The 15,310-nt window shown below is 36.0% G+C and overlaps 2 pseudogenes; one reads left to right on the top strand and one right to left on the bottom strand.

Annotated features, from left to right (window-relative positions):
* The first annotated feature begins 3,142 nt into the window (after positions 1-3,142).
* Positions 3,143-3,802, top strand: LOC145005814 (secreted RxLR effector protein 161 pseudogene; annotated as a pseudogene).
* Positions 3,803-6,991: 3,189 nt separating this feature from the next.
* LOC145005803 (alcohol acyltransferase 16 pseudogene) lies at positions 6,992-7,372 on the bottom strand (annotated as a pseudogene).
* Between the last annotated feature and the right edge of the window lie 7,938 nt (positions 7,373-15,310).

Genomic DNA, 15,310 nt, shown 5'->3' with positions numbered 1-15,310 from the left:
GGAGTAGGATCATGAGTATCAAGCCTCTTCCTCATGTTAAGGAAGCATTCTCAGAGGTTCGACAGGAAGAGAGTAGGAAAAAGGTCACGCTTGGTGCTTCCCCTAATCCATCAACTGAAGATTCGTTTGCTCTTGCTGCCCGGGGACAACCAGAAGGGACGACCATGGTGTGAACATTGTCGTAAATCTGGACATTATCGAGAAACATGTTGGAAACTTCATGGAAAACCTGCTGATTGGAAACCAAAATCATGGAAAGACAAAGAAACTCATGGAAATGTGGCCATTACTCCTTCAAGTGTTGTTGAAGGAAAAGGGGACACATCAAACTCATCTCCTTTCACCAAAGAACAATTGGAGGCACTTCAGAAAATTTTAAGTCAGTCCATTCAACCAAACACCACTCCCGGTATAGGGTTGTTGACCACTAAAGGTAACCATTCACTAGCCCTTATGGTCAGTAAAAAGCATATTAACCCTTGGATTCTTGATTCTGGAGCATCAGATCATATGACAGGAAATCCGAGCATTGTTTCTGAGTTTCATGCAAGTTCAAAACATCACATAGTAAAAATTGCAGATGGAACATCCTCCAAAGTTGCGGGTGTGGGTTCAGTCAAAATAAACCCAAATCTAACCCTCAAATCTGTTCTTTATGTACCCAAATTGGAATATAATTTACTATCTATTCGTAAAATTACACGTGAACTCAATTGTGTGGCTAAGTTTTACCCAGATATTTGTGTGTTTCAGGACCTGGTTTCGGGGAAGATGATTGGCAGTGCTAGGACATGTTATGGGCTCTATGTCTTACAAGATGACGCTCTTTCTGTCGGGACATCTCAACAATTTAGCTTGTTCTCTTTAAATAACCAGTCTCGTTCCAATAAAGATAGTGAGATCATGCTGTGGCACTATTGTCTCGGTCAACCGAATTTTTGGTATTTGTCAAAAATGTTTCCCTCATTGTTTATTAATAAAAGTCCCGACTCTCTTTGCTGTGAAATTTGCCAACTCGCAAAACATACTCAAAACACTTATCATAGTATACCCTACACACCTTCCAAACCATTTTTATTAATTCATAGCGACGTGTGGGGTCCCTCACGAGTTAAGACTATAACCGGACAAAAATGGTTTGTCTCTTTTATCGACGATCACACTAGGTTAACCTGGGTGTATCTCATGAATTCCAAATCAGAAGTGGGTGAAATTTTAAAAACTTTCATTCTATGATTCAAACTCAATTTCACACCAAGATTCAAATCCTTAAGACGGATAACGGCAAAGAATTCTTCAAATCTATTCTTAGCCCTTATCTCACTCAACACGGCATCCTACACTTAAGCTCCTGTGTAGACACCCCTCAGCAAAATGGAATTGCTGAAAGAAAAAATCGGCATCTCCTTGAAGTTGTTCGATCTCTCATGTTTTCTACTCAAGTTCCTAAAGACTTTTGGGGTGAAGCTGTTCTCACAGCCACCTACCTTATAAACCGAATGACCTCACGGGTTCTTAACTTGCAAACTCCATGTTAATCTGTCCTGAAGTTATTTCCTCATACAAAATTCATCAGTCTTCTTGATCCTAAAGTCTTTGGCTGCATTGCATTTGTACACAATCAATCTCAGAGTTGTAGCAAGTTTGATCCCAAATCTATTAAGTGTATCTTTATTGGGTATTCATCGCATCAAAAGGGTTACAAATGTTATTCTCCTGCAACACGAAAAATATACAACTCTATGGATGTTACCTTCTTTGAAAATCATTCCTACTACAAATCTGAGCTTCAAGGGGAGAATATAAACGAATCTCATCTTTGGGACTCTATTCCTAGTGTCGATACTTTATCTCCAGATACCGATCAAAGTTCCCATACTCAACCCTCTGGTGTTCACGATGAGAGTCCTTTTATTTCAAATCCAGCCATGGAAAACTCTTCCCATCCTCTATTCATGGCTCCATCTCCTTGCCAAGAACCAACTGGAAAAGAGAAAGAAATTCTTGTGTATACACAAAGGAAGCAACCAGGCAAAGACATAGAGCACACAACACATCTTGAGGACTACCACGAATCTGAACCAGGTCAATCAGGTAATTCTAAACATGATAATGTTGATCACAACGATGATTTAGATATACCTATTGCTTTGCGAAAAGGGGTTCGTGCATGTACAGAACATCCAACTGGCAACTTTGTGTCCTATAAAACATTGTCACCATCCTATCAAGCCTTCGTCTCTGCTGTTGATAGCATACAAATTCCTCACACAATTCAGGAGGCATTGGCTGATTCTCAATGGAAAGAAGCTGTACAAAATGAGATTAATGCTCTGGTGAAAAACAATACATGGACACTTACCAATTTACCACTTGGAAAGAAAACAATTGGTTGCAAGTGGGTTTTTTCTGTTAAACACAAGGCTGATGGGAGCATTGAGAGATTTAAAGCTCGCCTTGTTGCTAAAGGCTTCACTCAATCCTACGGGATTGACTATCAAGAGACGTTTACTCCTGTTGCTAAGCTTAATATTGTTCGTGTACTGCTATCCCTTGCTGCAAATAAAGATTGGGCCCTACATCAACTCGACATAAAAAACGCATTCTTGAACGGTTACCTTGAAGAAGAAGTTTATATGAATATTCCACCAGGCTTCGAGAACTCCTTGAACAGAGAAAAGGTTTGGAAACTCAAGAAGTCCCTATATGGTCTTAAACAATCCCAACGAGCATGGTTTGGAAGATTTACCAAGTCAATCATTCAAAATGGGTACACTCAATGTCAAGCGGATCACACTTTATTTGTCAGATTTTCATCCGATAAAAGGATATCTATCCTAATTGTATATGTGGATGACATCATTCTGACCGGTGATTATGTGGAAGAGATAGAAAGATTGAAACACTTCTTATCTAGGGAACTCGAGATCAAAGATCTTGGAAATCTTAGATATTTTCTGGGCATGGAAATTGCTCGATCAAAACTCGGTATCTTTATTTCCCAACATAAGTATGTCCTAGATTTACTAAAAGAAACAGGGATGCTTGGATGCAAACCAGCCTCAACTCCTATGGACTCCAACAAAAAGGTTGGATCAGTAATTGATAGCCCACCTACAGATAGGGGAGATACCAACGATTAATGGGACGCTTGATCTACCTATCACATACACGGCCTGACATTGGTTTCGCAGTTAGTGTTGTCAGCCAGTTTATGAACAATCCTACTGAAGAACACATGGAGGCTGTTACGAGAATTCTTAGGTACCTCAAGATGAATCCAGGAAAAGGTCTACTATTCAAGAAAAATAGCACCAAAGAGATTAACATCTATACCGATGCAGATTGGGCTGGAGGTGCAACTCATGGAAGGAGTACTTCAGGATACTGCTCTTATGTTTGGGGTAATCTAGTGACATGGAGAAGCAAGAAACAATTTGTGGTCTCTAGAAGTACAGCAGAATCAGAGTTGAGAGCATTGGCTTTAGGTATTTGTGAAGGAATCTGGCTAAAAAGACTACTGGTGGAATTAGGACTCTTTACAGGAGGTTCTATAAAAATGTTTTGTGATAATCAAGCTGCAATTAACATTGCTAAGAATCCTGTCCATCATGACAAGACAAAACATGTTGAGATAGATCGACATTTCATCACTGAGAAGATTGAAAATGCTACAATTCAAACCATTTATACTCCATCAAGACTTCAAATAGTTGATATTCTCACCAAGGCCCTTCCAAGGAATGTCTTTGATAAACTAGTATGCAAGCTGGGAATGTTTGACATACATAACCCAGCTTGAGGGGTAATGTAGATTTATGTGTATTAATTACTGAATAATCTTAGTTATTGTAAATCCCTGAATGTTAGGTAGAATCCCTGATTTACAGGAATTAACATTGATTGTACAGCTAGGATATCCTCTATAATCAGCCTATAAATAGGCATTTTTCTTCTGTTGAAAAATAAATCAATTCATTCCAAAAGCTTCAATATATATATATATATATATATATATATATATATATATATATATATATATATATATATATATATATATATATACTTACTGATTCCAGAAGGTCATAAAGTTCTTTTTCATTGTAGCATCTACCTATTCTAACTCTTATATATATATATATATATATATATATATATATATATATATATATATATATATATATATATATATATATAGCAGTTTGTTATGGTAGCAGATGCAGTGCCCAATGGTGAAGTTAAGGTGACAAATTGTGTGAAGTGAAGCAGATTTGAAAGCAATAGAGAAGAAGAGCTAAAGATGCTGTGGAGTTTATGTGACATCCCCAAAATCTCGGCCAGAAAAGACCGGTTTCATTTATGTTTTTTAAAATAATTTTCAGAGTAAATCCTTTTAATTTTAAAAGAGATGCGGAATTTGTTCCCAAAAACAAAACATGATAAAATAGATATTTATCAAAACATTTCATAAAGAAATATGATTTCATTTCATAATCAAAAGACGGGATGTCATGTTCCGATACAGATCATAAAGCATAAACGATAGCATTACAAGTCATTCAACAAATATATACATATACAGACTTGTAAACAAAACAACTTGATGTTCGCCCATCTTAAGCTCTTGCGCCACTTCCTGTAAAATAAATCAACTGAGTGGGTCAGGCTTGGGAGCCTGGTGAGCATATAGGGTTTTCAACCCACAATAATTATATTTAATTTCAACAATCAACAATAAACCCGATTACCCATTCCCGTTATCCTCACCTTACGTTCCTAAAAATAACGTCTATTATAAGGAACCTATTTCAGGATTTTCATCGGGACGGATATTACTGCAGAGGGGCTTCCTCAACAATAAGTATCCTAAAGGCAACCATGTGGGGGATAGAGTACACCGGTGAACACGTCGTTCACAACACCTACAGGTAATGAGCCTGCTAGTGTTCCACAGGACAGTCTAGAATAGTCCGTGGTCGTCATCCATACTCTGCTGAATGACTAGAATAACACCAATAACACCGAGGCCTCTCATCTGTTTATTACACACCAATTACCTACCCATGTTTTACCCAACATATTAGTAGATAAAAATATACATTTTTATACATTGTTTAAAAACCTGTATAACATGTTTTAATCAACACATATTCCACATAACAGATGAGGCATACACACATAACACGTATTTCATAGAGAATACATCAGATCTATAAGATAGAAGAGAGTGAATATACACTCACATGTATAACAACCAAGTATATACACATAACACGTATTTTATAGGAAATACTTCATAATATTGCATTGGAATGAAAATAACTACACACTCACTTGATCAGAAGATGATCGGGCAACACTACGTCTTGCAGAAGAGGTGTTTCTCCGTAGATCTGGAAGATTTTCACAAAATCGGGCTCCTTGCGGGCAGCGTTTCGACTCGGGAATAACGCTCTTCGGGATCCTCGAGGCTTCGGATCTTACTTCGGGGCTCGGGAATGATACCGGGGCTTTGGGGTATAAACGACACGCAAAACGAGGCAAAACTTAGAGAGAGGGAAGAGTTTGAACAAGAGAAAATGGCTGAATTCGAGTTCTATTTATAGGCTGCTGGGTCTGGGATTACACGGGGCGTACTCAAATTACGCGGGGCGTACTCAGTACGCGGGGCGTACTCGGGTTACGCGGGGCGTACTTTGACGTCACTGCGTGCGTCGACTGGGGGCACTCGAGTATTGGTCAGACAAGTTGCATCCGACTGAGTACGTGGGGCGTAATTGACTTGTCAAACTTCTAAATTGCGTAACTTTCGCATACGAGCTCCGTTTTCGACGTTCTTTATATCCACGTGAAGGTCAGACCATACTCTACAACTTTCATTTAAACTCTATCGGCTAATTTTGAATTTTATTTTTATTATTTATTTTTAGAAGGCCGGGACAGAAAAACTTCGTTATAAATTCATAACTTCTTCGTCTGACGTCCGTTCTCGCCTAACTTTTCATTGCTTCACTACTAACAACAAGATCTTCGATTCTCATTTAGATTGTTTCGGCTAAAAACCGCTCGATCTCAAATCGAGTATTCGGGCTGTATACTACTAAGTCGAAACTTCAGAAAATCATAACTTCCTCATACGAAGTCAGATTTGGGCGTTCCTTTTATGCATGCTCTCGGTTTAACGAAATCTACGACTTTCGTTTAGATCGCTAAGGCTAGATATCGCTCTATCTTAAATTCATATTTTACGTCACTCAGCGTCGTACCGGTTCTGTCTCGAAACTTCGACACGTCATAACTTCTTCGTTATAACTCGGATTTTGGCATTCCTTATATCTCCGGAATCCTTGTTTCGACCACTACAACTTTATGCAAAGATTTCGGGCTTATCTCACACTTAAATTTTGACGCTTATTTTATTCTTAATTTATTAAATTATAAAAATTAAGAAAATACACACATAAATCACATAATTCAAATAATTCACAAATAATACATTCTCATTATTTCAAGTTGAGTTACAAGGTTAACCTAGACTATTACATTGCTAAAAATGGCAAGCCTAGAAACACGGGCGTTACAGTTTACATATAAAAGCCATGCTCCTCAAGAACCTAACTGCTAGAAAATGTGTTTCCTACCACCTCTAGAAATCGAATTTCAGCCTGACTTATCGTGTTCTTCTGTCTACTACCGGAGCATACATACACATACAAAGGAGACGAACCCCTATAACGGATCCTCTTCCAATCCTTTTGGCTCTTACAATAAAAAGGGTTTTGGTGGTGTTGATGGTATAAATGAAACATCTAACCCCCGTAATGCGGGGGCCACTTTACTGGTTATTATTATTATTATTAGTTTTGTTTTCACTTTCTTCTTTTCATACAGAAACTAAAAACCAAGCAATATGTTTAAAGCTTCACCTGAATCAGTAGCAATGGCGAGTCAATGATGCCACTAGAGCCAGGAACATCATAAAGGAGCTCTTCTAAACAAGGGAATGGCGGATGAAGAGCCTCACCAACTGCTTCAAAGTAAAATCTGCCTCCGCCTCAATAAACAACACACCTTCACTGGTGCAGTCTACCATCAGCTTCCTTGTCGGACCTTCTTTTAGGCGGCCAACAAATGGGTAATAGAACACAAGCACCTTCGCCAACGCATCCCTGATTATACTCGCCGGATTTATATGTCCCATTTTCGGATCCCTTTCATACATGTCAATCGACGAGACTTGATGACGCATCCCTTCCTTATCATCAATGTCTGAGAGAGGCTTCAGTTCTCGAGGAGTGGATACCGCCGGAGCAATCAGTTCCGGTACATGTCTCCGGACTACAAATGTTAAAGAGGTTTCTGATTGAGGCATTCTAAGTTTGTGTTGTATTTGTTTTAATTTGGAACGCAAGAATGCTAAATTTATAGTTGTTTAAGGACATTAATGTTCAAATTTCTATCACCCGACTCTGATGCGTGCTACCTTCTTTTTTGTTAAATAAAAGCTAATAATTTATTTCAAGTTTTCAACTATATTTCAATAGAATAGCGGGAGGATTTTGAAACTGAAGAAAAATACATAGTCAAACTACGAGAACTCTGATCATCAATGGACAGTTAATGACTATGATTGTGGATTCAAGTCTTGGTGGACGGAATGTGTGGATAATTAATGGCTATGATTGTGTAATTTAGAAGTAATAGAATGTATATGTATTTGCAGTCACGGTATCTTTGAGGGTGTGCGAGTTGGGCCATTGCACATATGCCCATATCATGGAGGGGCCAATTTTATGTATGATTCACTAGATAGTCTACTGCAAGGCAATCCGGTAATCCAAAGACAAGAACTCATGTTTTGTTCAAATTCCAAAAGCTCACCCAAAAACTTAAAATTAAAATAACTTGCATTCTAAAAGTTTGGCTTAAAATTAAAATTTCCATTTGGGTTAATAATGGGCTAATGTAATTTTGCGGCAAGCAAGAGCTCACGTTTTGTGTCAATTCTAAAACTCCAAATTTACGACAACTGCAAAGCTCAAACGACGTTTCTTGTTCTTAGTTTTTTGATTCCCCTGAACTCTGCCTACCTCTCTTATTTCTGATTACACTTCCACTTTCCTTTTGATTGTCGACTATAATTAAATAAGTATTCCACTTTTCCTGACATTTGAATCTTATTACCTCTCGTTTTTATATTTTGATTGTTGTTGCTGATTAACAAACATAACCCACATTATAATATACGTATTAGAAATGACTGAATTTATGACTTTATATTAGTGCATTGCGAAATTTGATTTATATTTTGAGTGATTTGACTAATTCCCCTATTTTATAGTTCCTTTTAGTTGTACTTCCTTTACAATTCTATGGAAATTACTTATTTGATCAAAACAATGTTTATAATTTTCAGATTGTTGTTAAAATTACATCATGATCATGATATATTATAGAATATTGATTACCAAGAGTTGGTGATCAACTATTCTTCTAAGAATGTAAAGAGAGCCTTGCAGTCTATGTAACTTAGGGATGAGCGTTGGACGGAATCGGTACTGGCCCGTACCATTCCCGATTTTTCAAAAACCGAATTTGGTCGAAAGTCAATCCTAAGTACCGAACCGAATTAACATCACTGGTACCGGTACCGAGAATAGTACTGGTTTTCGGTACTAGTACCGGTACTGGCGGTATCGATTCCCGAATTTCATGTATTTGGAGTACCAAGTACCGTCCCGTATTTTTAGATTCGGTACGATTCGGTATTATCCGGTACGGGATCAGTATTTGGGACAAACTGCTCATCCCTAATGTAACTATATATATATATATATATATATATATATATATATATATATATATATATATATATATATATATATATATATATATATATATATCATATTATCGTTATTTTGTTTTAATTATTTTAACATTTTTTGACATATTGTAATATTAACGAGTTTTGCCCATATATAGAAAAATTTATATTTAAGTGCCCATTTTTATTTTTTGTACAGAGTACTCAAAATCAGAGAGATGCCTTGTAATTGGAATTAAAAAATCAGTGCAACAAATAATGGCCAAGATTACAAAGCATTTCAAGTTTATGTTATCTTTCATGCCCTTAAACAAGATCTCATAGAATAAAAAAGATAAATTCAAATGGACTCTTAATTGATAATCGAAAAATTATCTCCAAAACAAAAGAAACGAAATACATATAAGGAGAAAAGATAAAATTCTTTAATTAAGCTTAAGATGTCAGAATTAATTAGGTTAAAACCACTAATCAATTAATTAAATCAACTTTAAAAAAATAAAGTTTTCGAAAAAAAAATAATAGAGTTTTAAGGCCCTAAACGACCCTAAATGGCCGACAAAAACCCCACACCTTAACGAAGCTATGGGTTTTGTTAATCGACCCATAGTACATGTTGTGTACGAATTTCATTGTATTCGAGATGCCAAATCACTTTGACAAATTTGTTGCTGATGTAATCACACATCCATTCTTAGTGGTGCAACCATTATAAAGTCATTCATTAACACTTGTACCAATTGCATCGTCCTCTCCTTCTTGAAAAATCGTGCTTGAGTCTACTTCATCATCAAAATCCCCAATGAAAGGTGACAGGTCTGCAACATTAAACGTAGATTAAACTTTATAAGGACCCAACAACTCGATCCTATAATCATTGTCATTGATTTTCTTCAAAACACCAAAAGGACAATCTAACTCTTGGTTGGAGCTAAATCATATGTTGTGAAACCTCTTTTGCCTCAAATGAATCCACATAAGATCACCTTCATGATAAGAAAATAGATTGCAATATTTATTGACACGATCGACATACTTTTTATTATACTTCTCAATTCGCATGCGAACCGATTGGTAAAGCTACTTAGTATGACTTTACTGCTTGTTACATTTACCATTAAGTTGATCAATAATAATTATATGAGCTATCTCAAGTTGGGTGATTGGGTTCTTGTCATATATAATCTCAAATGAGCCTTTCCCGTATAACGGTTAATTATAAGATTGTAAACAAATTCTACATGTCGAAGAGTGAGATCCCATTGTTTGGGATTGTCACAAACTTTGGTCTGACCATAAATTTGTGAATTAACAAACCCATCAATAAAGAAATGGATGCTCTCACTTCATCCACGTGTAGTCATGCCGGTAAAAAAACATCTTTTAAGTAGGCTTTAACCTAATGTTTTCGTTGGTTATACATATTGGTTACCTAACAACTATTTTAAAGGTTATAATTACCAAGCATAACTTCCCACCCTGATTCAAATTCTTCAATTGTATCACTCTTTTATCCATTGTCTATAAGACTCCTGAAAATTACTATAACGTGCTACTAGTGGTCGAAGATGTTCAAGCTCATGCTTCTTAATATGCCATGCACAGTAGCAATGTCGAGTGTTTGGAAACACTTTTTTACCACATTACTGATAGATTTATCTTGATCAATTATAATTGTAGATGGGTATTTGATGAACATGCACTTTAAAATAATGCTCAAATAACAATTGAAAAGTTTCTTTCTTTTCATTCTCTAGCAATGCACCACCAAAAAGTATGGATTGACCAGGATGGTCCTGTAACGACCTGTAACGACCTGAGAATGCTATCGTAAACGACGTTAGTTGTTCCGTTACTCGACGAACTATTTTTGCAAAGTATTTTATCTTATTGAGGTTAAAATAGAATAAATTAACTAAAAATAATATTATTTAATATCTAAAAGAATTAATAAGAGTCAATTACACGAATGGTCCCTATGGTTAAGTGTAATTTGCGCATTTGATCCCTAACTTTTTTTTTATCTCGTAAGATCCTTATTGTTTGTTTTTGTTATGTGCTTGGTCCCTATCTTACCTAAAAAAAAAAGACTATTTTGGCCTTGATTTTTTAATTTATATTAAATAAATACACCCCCAAACCTACCCCCTCACCTTACCTTACCTACCCCACGATTTTTTCATATTTAAATAATAGTTTTTTATAGGTAAGACAAGGACCAAAAGCATAACAAAAACAAATACTAGGGACCAAGCGCGTAACAAAAACAAATAGTAGGGACTTTCTGAGTTAAAAAAAATAAGTTAGGACTAAGTGCGCAAATTACCGCAAACCATGGCTGTTACATTTGATTTTTACAATTAACCCCCTCACACATTTATCCTTGTATTCCACTCACCATAACCCTAGATACTTGGCAAATTGAGTTTCTTTGTGTGACATTTTAGCCCCTCAACACCATTTTCACCAATTAAATGAACTATATTTACCAATATTAATTTTCTAAGGGGTCGTTTGATTTAGCTTCTAATTGGGTTCAAAGAAGGACCAGGTCCAAAAAACATAATTTAGCATGTTTGATTTAAATTTTAGAGTCAAGGACTCAGTCCAAAATGTGGACTCGGTCCATCAAAATTGAGTGATTCGGTCCAAGCTTCAAATTAGAAGGACTGGGACAAAATGCCTTTAGTTCCACTTTTGCCCTATAGAAAGAAAGAAAGCGACCCGTGCTCCCCTGCTACCGGTGACCACCCTATGCTTGGAATCTGTTGTTTTCCCCTGACCTTGGAACCGAAGACCACCTTCTTCTGACTAGGTGCGCTTCAAACTTTTATGCTCTCGATTTCTACAAATTATCGATTAACTTCGAGTTTTTGCTGTGATATTGAAATTTCTTGCTGTGATTTCCATTTGAAATTTTCCTCTGATTTCTTTGGTTCCTGTTGTTGTGCTCTTTGAATTGATCAACTTCGAATTTTTGCTGTGATATTGCAATTTGTTGCTGTGATTTCCATTTGAATTTTCCTCTTATTTCTTTGGTTGCTATGCTCTTTGAATTGATTAACTTCGAATTTTTGCTGTTATATTGCAATTTGTTGTTGTGATTTCCATTTGAAATTTTCCTCTGATTTTTTTGGTTGTTGTTGTTGTGCTCTTTGAATTGTTGCTTAATGATGGGCAGGATTTCAGAATCATCAATCCTCTTTTCTCATTGATATGTTATTTTCAAGATTCAGTATTTAAGCACCTATATGAACCATTAAAAAGAAGTGATGTTTTCAAGACAAACTTATGTGAACTACAAAGATTTTGATCTCTGAAGGAATGATAAAAATGGTGATGACAACAGTTTTGTGAAGGCAGGTTATTAGGGAACAAAGTACTTCAAGGGTCTTATGATTTGAGATTTTCATTATAATTCACAGTGTATTTAGAAAATCCATTTTTATAAATCTTGAAATTTGATTATAATTTTATAGTTTATACATTCATTTCTTGTTGGATAAAATTTCAATCTTAATAATTTGTGCAGTTTTGTGAAGGCAGGTTATTAGGGAACAAAGTACTTCAAGGGTCTTATGATTTGAGATTTTCATTATAATTCACAGTGTATTTAGAAAATCAATTTTTATAAATCTTGAAATTTGATTATAATTTTATAGTTTATACATTCATTTCTTGTTGGATAAAATTTAATAATTTGTTCGTTGACAAATATTTTTTTTTATGTTTATAACTTTGCTTTGATCCATCAGTTCCTTGTATTCTCTTTTTATCAAATGACGTTTAAGATGTTTAATTTAAAATGATGTATGATGTATGTTTAATTTATATTTAATGTAAGATTTCATATTTTTATAATTATTTTAACCAATACAAGAGACACCATAAGGGTAATATGATCATTTTTTGTCATTCAACATAGTTAGCCAGAGAAATAATCAAACAACATAAACTCAATCAGATGTGGATTGAGTCAGAACTTCTAATCCAGTCAGCTTCTAACCCAGTCAGGTCTAACCCGGTTAACAACTATCAAACGACCCCTAAGAATTGTTTCGCTCTTCCTTACGTGATTATACTCCAATTGTTGGTGCTTTATTATGAATTATGAAGTGGTAATGGATCCCTTTGGCTTAATTAGCCTTCTTCTTCTTACTCTAAATTCTAGTTCTTTTTGTGTGGTCAAACTCCAATCAATTTGGGTGTATTTTGATGGCTTATTTCTATTAAAATATTGTTATGAACACCCTAAAGAACTTTATTGTTCATGTCCATGAATTGCTTCAAGTCTTGGAGTCAAATGTTTCCTTTTGTTGCAAGGAGTTCATGCTTTTGTTATCTTCAATTATAATGAGTATTTTCCTATATAAGATCATGTTTTGAAACATCCAAAAGGTCTTCAAAACAGTTCCTAAAAGGTCTTAATGTGAGGCTTAATGATGGAGAAAACTCAAACCCTAGTGGTGTTTTCTCTTTTAGCAAAGTAATTTGTTTTCACATATAAGCAATGTACTTTGAATCATGGATTGAGGTTGGAATTGTTATTTTAGATTATTGATATGTTGCTACTGTTAGGCACTCAATTTCATCCTATATAGTATATTTTGGTTAAGGCTTAATGGGTTAAGTTGTAAAATAACCCTTAAAATGCATTGCTGGGAAATTTTGAAAAATTTCCCATTCTGCCCATGTTTTGAAAAAAAGATAGAAAAACCATCAGAAGTCGTATCAGTGATCCATAAAGTCTTCAAGTATTAATTTTGAGTTTAGTTTGTCCATGAATTTCTCTAGGACCTGTTGTTGCCTACAACTTAGGTGAAAATCGCCTTTTTACCATCTGGTCAGAATTTAGCTGCATGGATAGGTTGTCTTGTAAAATCAATATAAATTTGTAGAAAACTCATTTGGAACTTTAAAAGGACTTTATGGAAAGATAAAAGTATAAACGACTGGAATATACAAAAATATTGTATATTTCAAAGGCCTTGGTGGTGCTAAAATGGCTTTGAACATGTGGCTGTTACGAGTCAAAATCTAGAACTTTGTTCTAAACGTTCGTCTATATGTTTAGGCATTCTACTCTCAACATTTTGGTGTCATTTGTTCGATATTCTCATAAAGTACACAATTGGTGTCCTAATACTATCATTCAATCCTTTTGTGTGTAAAATTGAGTGATTTAACTCTTTACCTAAAGTCTTAAAGCATATGGTGATTTTTGGTGAATGTTGAAATTCTACCCAACAACTTTTTCCCATATTGCAAGAGCTATAGCTACTAATCTGGGTAGAATTGGATGACGCTCCAATCTCATGAAGTTCTAGAAAATTGAGTCTAGTTTCCAGAAAGTCCGCTTTCATCCCAATTTGTAACACCCCATTTTCTGGTATGTAATTTAAATAAAGTATTTTCATTTCTTAAGGGTTACTCGATGAGTCTGTAGCCCGACTCGCCGAGTAGAGACGAGATGATCACGCAAATGCAGTTGGCTACTCGACGAGTCCATATGCTGGGACTCGGTGAGTCCGCCTGTCTGGATGAAGCCCTAATTTTTAAGGGGTTGCACCCTATTTAAACATCTTATTACGCCCCAACTTCGCCTCCATCACCCTCAGAGCATTTCTTACCAAACCCTAGCCCTCTTAAAGAGTGTGTGAGTGATTGTTGCTTTTTGAAGGAGCCTTTAGTGCATTTTGGGGAAAGTAGAAGATGGAGAAGACTGAAGAGTTCAAGGAAGAGGAAATAGATCCAGAACACACTCCTTTGTGGTCATCTTTTCTGGTAATAAAGTCTCCATCTTGCTTATTGATCTAATAGATCTAGTTTTTCCCTAAGTTGTTGATATTAAGCTCAAGAACTCCAAATCCTTTGTAATGAAGCCTTGTGATCAAGTTATACTTCAGATCTACCCTCTCTTGAACTCCAGGAGCTCATTATAGCCATCTTGATGCAATCTTGGCCTTGTTCCAATCCCTAAGTGCTTAGTATTTGATGAGTTTGGGTATTTTAGCCTCATACCCTTGTACATGCACGTAAAGTTGGAAACTTTACGTGTAAAACCAGTCCTAGAAGCTCAGATCTATGTTTTGGAAGCACTGAAATCGATTAGAATCGACTATATAGAAATAGCATGCTTGGGACTCGACGAGTTGTTCATACGACTCGGCGAGTCACAGACTGGACGTGTTCTTATGTTGAAGGAGAACTCGATGAGTTTTTCATACAACTCGGCGAGTCGGATAAAGTGAGACTCGATGTTAGCATCGAGGGAGAACTCGTCGAGTCTTTGCCAAACTCGACGAGTAAAAGTGGGTAAAGGACTAGAATGGATGATAGGGACTTGGCTAGTTGACGACCCAACTCAGCGAGTCCAGTCAACAGGAAGTTGACTTTGACTTGCCCAGGGGTATAGTCATTCTACCTTGAGATTAGTATCAGTATTTGATTTAGTGTTTATGGGATTTGTAGCCGGGGAGTTCCGGA

This window comes from Lactuca saligna, chromosome 1, assembly GCF_052625555.1.
Source record: "Lactuca saligna cultivar CGN05327 chromosome 1, ASM5262555v1, whole genome shotgun sequence".
Lineage (NCBI taxonomy): Eukaryota > Viridiplantae > Streptophyta > Magnoliopsida > Asterales > Asteraceae > Lactuca > Lactuca saligna.
This window is presented reverse-complemented; position numbering and strand designations above follow the sequence as displayed.